Source organism: Scyliorhinus torazame, chromosome 4 (assembly GCF_047496885.1).
Source record: "Scyliorhinus torazame isolate Kashiwa2021f chromosome 4, sScyTor2.1, whole genome shotgun sequence".
NCBI lineage: Eukaryota > Metazoa > Chordata > Chondrichthyes > Carcharhiniformes > Scyliorhinidae > Scyliorhinus > Scyliorhinus torazame.
In genome coordinates, this window is record NC_092710.1 from 371,228,933 (window position 1) to 371,242,004 (window position 13,072).

The window sequence follows — 13,072 nt, forward strand, 5'->3', positions numbered from 1 at the left end:
TCATATTTATCCATCATACTGACCAGAATGTTTCAAGTTGATGTGAAAAGAGTTGGGATTTGTGACAGAGCACAGAGTATTGAAGCTGTTAAATGTGAAATCATGGAGTGATCAGATGTGGGACTGTTCCTGGGCTCTCTCACTCGGAGTTAGTTCCAGATGAAATTATTTATTTACAAGGGAATGTTTAAACTGTAAAGAGACAGTGTGTTCACCATTTGTAAAATAATGAGATTTTCATCACATCATCTGGAAGATTTTGCTTCAATGTTTGAATAGTTCTGTGTCCTGTGCACTGAAATATAATGGGAATGGAACATATAACAGACTGTGTGGAATAGACACTGGACACTGTAGGAAGAACACGTCACTCACTGGAGAAACCTGCTAATGGAGACAACACCCTGTGTGGGCAGTAAAATATTCCCTTTTCCTGCCAGTCCTGAGAATCAAACACTGGACATTGTAGTGGGGATGATTAAAAAGGTTGTTTCTCAACCCGGTTTGGTCTGACTCAGATCAGTCCAAGTTCAGGAAACAGATGGGCCCAGGTCAGGAAAGTGAAAGTGGGAGTTTTGTGACCCAGGTGTGAAGCAGCTTAAAACTGGTCCTTAAACCGGAGAAAGAATCCCAATCTAGAATTAGAATCCAGAGACTGAAGATGGAATAAAGTTTCCATTCAGATCTCCTCAAACCCACACTGGGAGCTGACTTTGGGAATATCGACAGACTGAATCTGTGACTGAGAAAATGATCGATTCAGATCTGACTCCCGTTAACAGGTGACCCATTCACAGGTTTGTCTGGTGCAGTAAATAATCCATCGTCTTCTAGTCTTTGTTTGTCTTTTGTTTTTCAAACTGCTGGGAATGGATTCTCACTGTGAAATAAAGAGGGTGATGCATTTACACATTTGGTCTCGTGTTAGATTCTTCCTCACAAATAAATCTGGGTCACTGATCACATCACTCGTTTCATATCAGATAAACTCTGCACATTTCAGTGAAATGATTCTGTTAGGATGTTGAGGTGTAAAGTTAAAGAATGAAGAGACAGAGAGTAATTTATTGGGAGATGTGACAATTGGAGAGTGGAAACATTCTCTCCACATCCACTCTATCCAGGCCTCGCAGTATCCTGTAAGTTTCAATAAGATCCCCCCTCATCCTTCTAAACTCCAACAAGCACAGACCCAGAGTCCTCAACCGTTCCTCATACGACAAGCTCTTCATTCCAGAGAACATTCTTGTGGACCTCCTCTGGGCCCTTTCCAAGGTCAGCACATCCTTCCTTAGATACAGGGCCCAAAACTGCTCCCAATACTCCAAATGGGGTCTGACCAGAGCCTTATACAGCCTCAGAAGTACATCCTGCTCTTTAGCCCTCTTGACATGAATGCTAACATTGCATTTGCCTTCCTACCTGCCGACTGAACCTGCACATTAACCTTAAGAGAATCGTGAACAAGGACTCCCAAGTCCCTTTGTGCTTCTGATTTCCTGAGCATTTCTCCATTTAGAAAATAGTCTATTGTTATGGGTCAGGGTTTAGAGAACCCCAAAGTGTATTATGGAGTTCACCTGACCCACAACCATTCATAGATTGTGGTATGGGGAGCACACGGCCCACTCTACTGTTTACAGGGGCTGGTTTAGCACACTGGGCTAAATCGCTGGCTTTTAAGGCAGACCAGCAGCACGGTTCAATTCCCGTACCAGCCTCCCCGAACAGGCGCCGGAAAGTGGCGACTAGGGGCTTTTCACAGTAACTTCATTAAAGCCTACTTGTGACAATAAGCAATAACCAGCCGAAATAGCTCAGTTGGGAGAGTGTTAGACTGAAGATCTGAAGGTCCCTGGTTCAATTCCGGGTTTCGGCATTGCATTTCCTTCGGGGCTGGTTTAGCACAGGGCTAAATCGCTGGCTTTGAAAGCAGACCAGGGCAGGCCAGCAGCACGGTTCAATTCCCGTACCAGCCTCTCCGAACAGGCGCCAGAATGTGGCGACTAGGGGCTTTTCACGGTAACTTCATTTGAAGCCTACTTGTGACAATAAGCTTTCATTCATTTCATTTCATACAGGTGTGGTACAGCAGAAATGGAAAAGGATTTTTTAAAGCAAAACAATGTTAATTCTATGAACTCAGGTTTACCTTTCTAAAACAAACAGTGAACATCTTAGCAACTAGTAAATCAAATATAATACGAAGTAAGCTGTCCTTTTAACATCCAAAAGACTTAAAAAACCTTCAAACAGGAGCACATTAGGTTTACTTTCAATTTTGAGACCTTTTACAATTCTGGGTTCACCAAATGATCCATAGATAGTCTTTGGATGGCAGACTTCAGCTGCAGCTCACTGAAAATACACAGACACACCCAAGCTTTTTCTCAAAATGAAAGCAAAAAGCAGAAGTAGAGCTCAGCTCCACCCACACTCTGACATCATTCCAGTAACATGAGCAGCTCCATTTCTTAAAGGTACATTTTTTAAACACCCATTTTTTTAAAGATACTCTCACATGACACCTCCCCCAAGAAAAAAAATAAACCATGAACTTCAAGATGGTTTCATTTTTCACCTTTGCACTATCCTTTCAGAAATGCACACAGTAAATATACTTTTTGTTTTAAAAAAAACAACACGCAAACAGGTATAATAATATAGTCTATTTTCTTTTAGTTCTTCTTCCTCCAACTGAAATCTTTCTCAATTAACAGTCTCTTTGAACAAGAAGGTCTCTGCACGATCTGTCAATTTCTCTATGCCTCAGCATTTCTCTTTAAAGTCAGATACTTTAGTTCAATCTGAACACAGAGTCCCTTGTAATTCTCCAACACAGGAGCATTGGTTATCGCAGCTTTCAGGCAGTCAAATGCCTGTTGAAAGTCCGCTGTCCATTGAAATTTTTCACGTTTCTTACGCAAGTCCATCAGTGGAGCAATCACGCTACAATATGTTTGCACAAATGTTCGATCAAATCCACTCATGCCAAGAAATCGCATTATTTCCCTTCGTCTCGAGGGTATCGGAGGCTCCTCAAGGAAAATGATTCGGGCTTTTCCAAATTCACTTTTGGCTAGGTTTATCACCAAACCCCTCTTTTTTAATGTTCTGTCCATGTCTGGCTGAAAACTACCAGATCGTCGATATATACCGCGCAATTGGGTAATCCTGAAGTGACTTTGTTTGTTAACCGTTGAAATGTGGCTGGGGCGTTTTTCATGCCAAATGGCATAATTTTGAATTGGTATTTACCATCTGGAGTCACAAAAGCTGAAATCTCCTTCGCCCTTTCGGATAAAGGTACCTGACAGTAACCTTTAAGTAAATCCAGTTTAGAAATAAAAACTGATTGTCCCACTTTCTCAATGCAATCCTCTAAACGTGGGATAAGATAAGAGTCCGTTCTTGTAACTGCATTAACCTTTCTATAGTCCAACCGTTGGGTACCGTCTGGTTTTGATACCATCACTATGGTTGAGCTCCAATGGCTGAAACCCACTTCAATTATGCCATTTTTAAGCATACTCTCAATCTCTCTGTTAACCTGTGCCAATTTTAAAGGGTTAAGTCTGTATGGATGTTGTTTAATTGGAACAGCATTTCCCACATCTACATCATGTAAAGCCATTTTAGAACTTCCCAGTTTATCTCCACAAACCTGCCCATGTGATATCAATAACTCTTTCAGGTCAGTTCATTTTTCCTCTGGAAGATAACTCAACGATTTATCCCAATTTTTAAGAACATTCTCGTTTTCCAATTTAATTTGAGGTATGTCAAATTCACAGTCATCTGGATTTGGTTCGTCACTTTGAGTTGGAATCATTACAACCTCCTCCTATTCCTCTCCTTCCCTTTCAAAGTACTTTTTAAGCATATTCACATGACACACTCGGTGAGTCTTCCTTCTGCCTGGTGTTTTTCCCACATAATTCACCTCACTTAATTTCCTTTCAATCTGATACGGTCCACAAAACCTAGCTTTAAAAGGCTCACCTACCAGTGGTAACAACACTAAAACTGTATCTCAACTGGCAAAACTACGAACTTTGGATTTCTGTCGTTTCATCACATTTTGTGTAACTTTCAAATGTTGTCTAGCCAATTCACCTGCCCTATTTAATCGTTCCCTAAAATTTGACACATAATCCAATAATGTAATTTCCAATTTCTCAGCCACCAATTTTTCCTTAATCAATTGAAGTGGTCCTCTTCCCTCATTACCAAACATTAGTTCAAAAGGACTAAATTTGGTTGACTCATTAGGTGCATCCCTAATTGCAAACAGTACAAATGGAATTCCTTTATCCCAATCTGAAGATTTGTGCTCCAGAACTTGCCGCACCCCTAGCCATGCTGTTCCAGTACAGCTACAACGCTGACATCTACCCAGCAATGTGGAAAATTGCCCAGGTGTGCTCTTTACATAAGAAACAGGACAAATCCAACCCAGCCAATTACCACCCCATCAGTCTACTCTACATCATCAGCAAAGTGATGGAAGGAGTCATCAACAGTGCTTTCCAGCAGCGAGCAGCAGAGCAGAGCTGCTGATTGGCTGTTGCGCGGAATATTTACATCAGTGTATTGCGGTCACTGTATCCAGAAGGTGGTTTGTGGAGGAGCTGTTGTCAAGTGACAGTTAAACCCCAAACACTTCTTCTGTGTTTCCCTCCCTACTGCCTCCATAACCAAAAAAAACAATCACCGCAGGGATCCCAGCCGAGTAAATACCAAGAGGGAGACTCGAGGGGAGGTAGAAGTAGAAAGAAGTTGAACCGTGATGTCACAGCCAGCAGGTAAGTGATTGGCTGGTGACTGGTAAGTAGTTTTTCTTTTCTCTGAGGTGTGTTGATAAGGTTAGGTTTTTCTATTTCTATTTTTTTTATCATGTGATTGGTAAAAAAAAAATGTTTTCATTTATCTATTATTTGATATTATAGTTGGACTAAGTTAAGCTTAAGATTAAAAATGGCAGGAGATCTCAGACCCGTGTTATGCTCCTCTTGCTCAATGTGGGAGCTCAGGGACGTGGCTGGCATCCCTGGCTCCTTCACGTGTGGGAAGTGTGTCCAGCTGCAGCTCTTGTTAGACCGCATGACAGCTCTGGAGCTGCGGATGGACTCACTTTGGAGCATCCGCGATACTGAGGAGGTCGTGGATAGCACGTTTAGCGAATTGGTCACACCACAGATTGGGATTGCTGAGGGAGAAAGGGAATGGGTGACCAAAAGGCAGAGAGAAAGCAGGAAGGCAGTGCAGGTGTCCCCTGCGGTCATCTCCCTCCAAGACAGCTATACCGTTTTGGATACTGTTGGGGGAGCTGACTCACCAGGGGAAGGCAGCAGTAGCCAGGCTCATGGCACTGTGGCTGGCTCTGCTGTACAGAAGGGCGGGAAAAAGAGTGGAAGGGCTATAGTCATAGGGGATTCAATTGTAAGGGGAGTAGATAGGCGGTTCTGTGGTCGAAAACGAGACTTCCGAATGGTATGTTGCCTCCCAGGTGCACGGGTCAGAGATGTCTCAGATCGGCTGCAGAACATTCTGAAGGGGAGGGTGAACAGCCAGTTGTCATGGTGCATATAGGCACCAATGATATAGGTAAAAAACGGGATGAGGTGCGACGAGCAGAATTTAGGGAGTTAGGAGCCAAGTTAAAAAGTCGGACCTCAGAGGTAGTAATCTCAGGATTGCTACCAGTGCCCCGTGATCGTCAGAGTAGAAATGAAAGAATAGGCAGGATGAATGCGTGGCTTGAGACATGGTGCAGGAGGGAGGGGTTCAGATTTTTGGGACATTGGGACCGGTTCTGGGGAGGTGTGACTACTACAAATTGGACGGTCTACACTTGGGCCGGACTGGAACCAATGTCCTTGGGGGTGCTTTTGCTAACGCTGTTGGGGAGGGTTTAAACTAATGTGGCAGGGGGATGGGAACCAAATGAGGAGGTTAGTGGACAGTAAGGAGGTAGTAACTAAAGCCTGTAAGGAACTAGATCATGAAGTCAACGTGACTAAGGGGAAGAGGCAGGGAGCAGATGATGAACGCAAAGGGACTGGTGGTCGGAGGTGCATTTGTTTTAATGCAAGAAGTGTAGTAGGTAAGGCAGATGAACTTAGGGCTTGGATTAGTACCTGGGAGTATGATGTCATTGCTGTTACTGAGACTTGGTTGAGGGAAGGGCATGATTGGTAACTAAATATCCCAGGATATCGATGCTTCAGGCGGGATAGAGAGGGAGGCAAAAGGGGTGGAGGAGATGCATTACTGGTCAGAGAGGATATCACAGCTGTGCTGAAGGAGGGCACTAAGGAGGACTCGAGCAGTGAGGCGATATGGGCAGAGCTCAGAAATAGGAAGGGTGCGGTAACAATGTTGGGGCTGTACTACAGACCTCCCAACAGCGAGCGTGAGATAGAGGTACAAATATGTAAATAGATTATGGAAAGATGGAGGAGAAACAGGGTGGTGGTGATAGGAGATTTAATTTTCCCAACATTGACTGGGATACACTTCATGTCAGATGTCTAGATGGAGCAGAATTTGGAAGGAGCATCCTGGAGGGTTTTGTCGAGCAGTATGTAAATAGTCCAACTCGGGAAGGGGCCATACTGGACCTGGTGTTGGGGAATGGGCCCGGCCAGGTGGTTGAAGTTTCAGTCGGGGATTACTTTGGGAATAGTGATCACAATTCCGTAAGTTTGAGAATACTCATTGGTTAGCTGAAAGAAGACAGAGGGTGGTGGTTGATGGGAAATGTTCAGAATGGAGTTCAGTTACAAGTGGCGTACCACAAGGATCTGTTCTGGGGCCGTTGTTGTTTGTCATTTTTATCAATGACCTAGAGGAGGGCGCAGAAGGGTGGGTGAGTAAATTTGCAGACAACACTAAAGTCGGTGATGTTGTTGACAGTGCGGAAGTATGTAGCAGGTTACAGAGGGACATAGATAAGCTGCAGAGCTGGGCTGAGAGGTGGCAAATGGAGTTTAATGTAGAGAAGTGTGAGGTGATTCACTTTGGAAGGAATAACAGGAATGCGGAATATTTGGCTAATGGTAAAGTTCTTGGAAGTGTGGATGAGCAGAGGGATCTAGGTGTCCATGTACATAGATCCCTGAAAGTTGCCACCCAGGTTGATAGGGTTGTGAAGAAGGCCTATGGAGTGTTGGCCTTTATTGGTAGAGGGATTGAGTTCCGGAGTCATGAGGTCATGTTGCAGCTGTACAAAACTCTGGTACGGCCGCATTTGGAGTATTGCGTACAGTTCTGGTCACCGCATTATAGGAAGGATGTGGAAGCTTTGGAGCAGGTGCAAAGGAGATTTACCAGGATGTTGCCTGGTATGGAGGGAAAATCTTATGAGGAAAGGCTGATGGACTTGAGGTTGTTTTCGTTAGAGAGAAGAAGGTTAAGAGGAGACTTAATAGAGGCATACAAAATGATCAGGGGGTTAGATAGGGTGGACAATGAGAGCCTTCTCCCGCGGATGGAAATGGCTAGCACGAGGGGACATAGCTTTAAACTGAGGGGTAATAGATATAGGACAGAGGTCAGGGGTAGGTTCGTTACGCAAAGAGTGGTGAGGCCGTGGAATGCCCTACCTGCTACAGTAGTGAACTCGCCAACATTGAGGGCATTTAAAAGTTTATTGGATAAACATATGGATGATAATGGCATAGTGTAGGTTAGATGGCTTTTGTTTCGGTGCAACATTGTGGGCCGCAGGGCCTGTACTGCGCTGTATCGTTCTATGTTCATGGACAAAGCCGAGAGTGGTCCTGAAGGAAGAGTGCTCAACTGGGGGAAGGCCAACTATACCAAAATTCAGCAGGAGCTGGGGAATGTGGATTGGGAGCAGCTGTTTGAAGGTAAATCCACATTTGATATGTGGGAGGCTTTTAAAGAGAGGTTGATTAGAGTGCAGGACGGACATGTCCCTGTGACAATGAGGGATAGAAATGGCAAGATTAGGGAACCATGGATGACAGGTGACATTGTGAGACTAGCTAAGAGGAAAAAGGAAGCATACATAAGGTCTAGGCGACTGAAGACAGACAAAGCTTTGGAAGAATATCTGGAATGTAGGACCAATCTGAAACAAGGAAGCAAGAGGGCTAAAAGGGGTCATGAAATATCTTTAGCAAACAGGGTTAAGGAAAATCCCAAAGCCTTTTATTCATATATAAGGAGCAAGAGGGTAACTAGAGAAAGGGTTGGCCCACTCAAGGACAAAGGAGGAAAGTTATGCGTGGAGTCAGAGAAACTGGGTGAGATTCTCAACGAGTACTTTGCATCGGTATTCACCGAGGAGAGGGACATGACGGATGTTGAGGTTAGGGATAGATGTTTGATTACTCTAGGTCAAGTCAGCATAAGGAGGGAGGATGTGTTGGGTATTCTAAAAGGCATTAAGGTGGTCAAGTCCCCAGGTCCGGATGGGATCTATCCCAGGTTACTGAGGGAAGTGAGAGAGGATATAGCTGGGGCCTTAACAGATATCTTTGCAGTATCCTTGAACACGGGTGAGGTACCGGAGGACTGGAGAATTACTAATGTTGTCCCCTTGTTTAAGAAGGGTAGCAGGGATAATCCAGGTAATGATAGACCGGTGAGCCTGACGTCAGTGGTAGGGAAGCTGCTGGGGAAGATACTGAGGGATAGGATCTATTCCCATTTGGAAGAAAATGGGCTTATCAGTGATAGGCAACATGGTTTTGTGCAGGGAAGGTCATGTCTTACCAACTTAGTAGAATTCTTTGAGGAAGTGACACAGTTGATTGATGAGGGAAGGGCTGTAGATGTCATATACATGGACTTCAGTAAGGCGTTTGATAAGGTTCCCCACGGTAGGCTGATGGAGAAAGTGAAGTCTCATGGGGTCCAGGGTGTACTAGCTAGATGGAGAAAGAACTGGCTGGGCAATAGGAGACAGAGAGTAGTCTTGGAAGGGAGTTTCTCAAAATGGAGAAAGGTGACTAGTGGTGTTCCACAGGGATCCGTGCTGGGACCACTGTTGTTTGTGATATACATAAATGATCTGGAGGAAGGTAAAGGTGTCTGATGAGCAAGTTTGCAGATGACACTAAGATTGGTGGAGTAGCAGATAGTGAAGGGGACTGTCAGAGAATACAGCAGAATATAGCTAGATTGGAGAGTTGGGCGGAGAAATGGCAGATGGAGTTCAATCCGGGCAAATGCGAGGTGATGCATTTTGCAAGATCCAATTCAAGAGCGGACTATATGGTAAATGAGAAAGCCCTGGGGAAAATTGATGTACTGATAGATCTGGGTGTTCAGGTCCATTGTATCCTGAAGGTGGCTGTGCAGGTCGATAGAGTGGTCAAGAAGGCATACGGCATGCTTTCCTTCATTGGAAGGGGTATTGAGTACAAGAGTTGGCAGGTCATGTTACAGTTGTATAAGACTTTGGTTCGGCGACATTTGGAATACTGCGTACAGTTCTGGTCGCCACATTACCAAAAGGATGTGGATGCTTTAGAGAAGGTGCAGAGGAGGTTCACCAGGATGTTGCCTGGTATGGAAGGCGCTAGCTATGAATCATACAAAGTGGCGAGGATTAGTGGGAAGGCAGAGGATTGGGAATCCTTTAAAAGCGAGCAGAGGACAAGTAAAAAAGCAATAAGGGAGGAGAAGATGAAATATGAGTGCAAGCTAGCTGGTAATATAAAAGAAGATAGGAAGAGTTTTTTTCAATATATAAAACATAAGAGAGAGCCTCTGTTGTTTGTAGTATACATAAAGGATTTGGAGGAAAATGTAGCTGATTAATAGATTCGCGGATGACACCAAGCTTGGTGGAGTGGCAGCTGGTGTTGAGGATTGTCAGAGGACACAGCAGGACACAGATAGGTTGGAGACTTGGGCAGAGAAATGGCAAATGGAGTTTAATCCGGACAAATGTGAGGTAATGCATTTTGGTAGGTCTAACATAGAGGGGAAATATACCGTAAATGGGCAAACTCTTGGGAATATAGAAAGTCAGAGAGATCTGGACGTGCAGGTCCACAGATCTTTGAAACTGGTAACACAAGTGGACAAGGTAGTCGCGAAAGCATACGGAATGCTTGCCTTCATTGGATGGGGCACTGAGTATAAAAACTGACAAGTCATTCTGTGGTTGTCTCGAACCTTGGTAAGGCTGCACTTGGAATACTGCGCACAATTCTGGTCGCCACACTACCAGAAGGATGTGGAGGCTTTGGAGAGGGTGCAGAGGAGGTTTACCAGGATGTTGCCTAGTCTGGAGGGTGTTAGCTATGTGGAGAGACTGAATAGACTTGGTCTGATTTCATTAGAAAGACGGAGGTTGAGGGGTGACCTGATAGTCAAAGAGATCTAGGAGTACAGGTCCACAGGTTATTGAAAGGGGCAACACAGGTGGAGAAGGTAGTCAAGAAGGCATACGGCATGCTTGCCTTAATTAGCCGGGGCATTGAATATAAGAATTGGCAAGTCATGTTGGAGCTGTACAGAACCTTAGTTAGGCCACACTTGGAGTATAGTGTTCAATTCTGGTCGCCACACTACCAGAAGGATGTGGAGACTTTAGAGAGGGTGCAGAAGAGATTTACCAGAATGTTGCCTGGTATGGAGGGCATTAGCTATGAGGAGCGGTTGAATAATCTCGGTTTGTTCTCACTGGAACGAAGGAGGTTGAGGGGCGACCTGATAGAGGTATACAAAATTATGAGGGGCATAGACAGAGTGGATAGTCAGAGGCTTTTCCCCAGGGTAGAGGGGTCAATTACTAGGGGGCATAGGTTTAAGGTGAGAGGGGCAAGGTTTAGAGGAGACGTGCGAGGCAGGATTTTTACGCAGAGGGTGGTGAGTGCCTGGAACGCGTTGCCAGGGGAGCTTGTGGAGCAGATACATTAACGGCGTTCAAAAGGCATCTTGACAAACACATGGATAGGGCGGGTATAGAGGGATACGGCACAAGGAAGTGCTGAGGGTTTTGGCCAAGGTTAGTATCAGGTCCAGGCTAGGAGGGCCGAAGGGCCTGTTCCTGTGCTGTATTGTTCTTGGTCCACCCTGTAGAACAGTGAACTACAGCCCCCAGGGTGCATAGGGCCGCGCAGGCGCGTTGTGCGCCAGACTCCGGACCCCCGGCATGCCGCGGTGTCTCTGCGCAGGCGCGTTACGCTGTGACCCCGCGCAGGCGCCTGGCGGTGTTTGGCGGCCCCGCTGACCCGCCCCCCCGCTCTGGAATGGTCGGGTCGGCCTGCGGACGGGAGTGAGCGGGAGGCCGGACTGTACCAGGCCGGCGGCGGGGGAGGACCCTCCCCACATTCAGGCGGTGTTGTGGCGGCGGCGGGAGAACCGGAGAATCCGGCGGGCGGAGCGGGAGACCCGAGCGGAGCGAGCCGGCGGCCGGCGGGCCGGGCCTGGGAGGCGCCGAGCCAGGTGAGGCCGCGGAGAGAGGCCGGGGCGCTGGGCCCAGAGCCACTGGATCTGCCCCGGGGCCACTGGATCTGCCCCGGGGCCACTGGATCTGCCCTGGTGTCCACTGGATCTGCCCTGGGGTCCACTGCATCTGCCCTGGGGTCCACTGCATCTGCCCTGGGGTCCACTGTATCTCACCTGGGGTCCACTGGATCTGCCCCGGGGTCCACTGTATCTGCCCTGGGGTCCACTGGATCTGCCCTGGGGTCCACTGTATCTCACCTGGGGTCCACTGGATCTGCCCTGGGGTCCACTGTATCTCACCTGGGGTCCACTGTATCTGCCCTGGGGTCCACTGTATCTCACCTGGGGTCCACTGGATCTGCCCCGGGGTCCACTGTATCTGCCCTGGGGTCCACTGGATCTGCCCTGGGGTCCACTGTATCTCACCTGGGGTCCACTGTATCTGCCCTGGGGTCCACTGTATCTCACCTGGGGTCCACTGGATCTGCCCCGGGGTCCACTGGATCTGCCCCGGGGTCCACTGGATCTGCCCCGGGGCCACTGCATCTGCCCTGGGGTCACTGCATCTGCCCCGGGGCCACTGGATCTGCCCCGGGGTCCACTGGATCTGCCCCGGGGCCACTGGATCTGCCCCGGGGTCCACTGGATCTGCCCTGGGGTCACTGCATCTGCCCCGGGGCCACTGGATCTGCCCCGGGGCCACTGCATCTGCCCTGGGGTCACTGCATCTGCCCCGGGGCCACTGGATCTGCCCCGGGGTCCACTGGATCTGCCCTGGGGTCACTGGATCTGCCCCGGGGCCACTGGATCTGCCCCGGGGTCCACTGGATCTGCCCCGGGGTCCACTGGATCTGCCCTGGGGTCACTGGATCTGCCCCGGGGCCACTGGATCTGCCCCGGGGTCCACTGGATCTGCCCCGGGGTCCACTGGATCTGCCCTGGGGTCACTGGATCTGCCCCGGGGTTGCCCCGGGGAGGCGGTGCGTTGCTCTGTCGGGGAGGGGCAGCGTCTTTGTGTCGGGGAGGGGGAGGGAGTGTCGCTGTGTTGGGAGGGGGAGCGTCGCTCTGTCGGGCAGTGGGAGAGTCGGGGAGGGGGAGAGTCGGGGAGGGGTCGCTCTGTCGGGCAGGGGGAGCGTCGCTCTGTCTGGGAGGGGGAGCGTCGCTCTGTCGGGGAGGGGGAGAGTCGGGGAGGGGGAGAGTCGGGGAGGGGTCGCTCTGTCGGGCAGGGGGAGCGCTGCTCTGTCGGGCAGGGGGAGCGTCGCTCTGTCTGGGAGGGGGATCGTCGCTCTGTCGGGGAGGGGTCGCTCTGTAGGGGAGGGAGAGCGTCACTCTGTCGGGCAGGGGGGAGCGTCGCTCTGTCGGGCAGGGGGAGCGTCGCTCTGTCGGAGAGGGGGAGCGTCGCTCTGTCGGGGAGGGGGCGCGTCGCTCTGTCGGGGAGGGGGAACGTCGCTCTGTCGGTGAGGGGGAGCGTCGCTATGTCGGGCAGGGGGAGAGTCGCTATGTCGGGCAGGGGGAGCGTCGCTCTGTCGGGCAGGGAGAGCGTCGCTCTGTCGGGTAGGGGGAGCGTCGCTCTGTCGGGGAGGGGGAGCGTCGCTGTGTCGTGGAGTGTCGCTCTGTCGGGGAGGGGGAGCGTCGCTCT

General features: G+C 48.7%; 1 non-coding gene across 1 annotated transcript; it reads left to right on the top strand.

Moving 5' to 3' along the window:
- The first annotated feature begins 1,806 nt into the window (after positions 1-1,806).
- On the top strand, positions 1,807-1,879 carry trnaf-gaa (transfer RNA phenylalanine (anticodon GAA)). The gene has a single exon. It is a non-coding gene; the product is annotated as a tRNA-Phe (tRNA).
- The last annotated feature ends 11,193 nt before the right edge of the window (positions 1,880-13,072 follow it).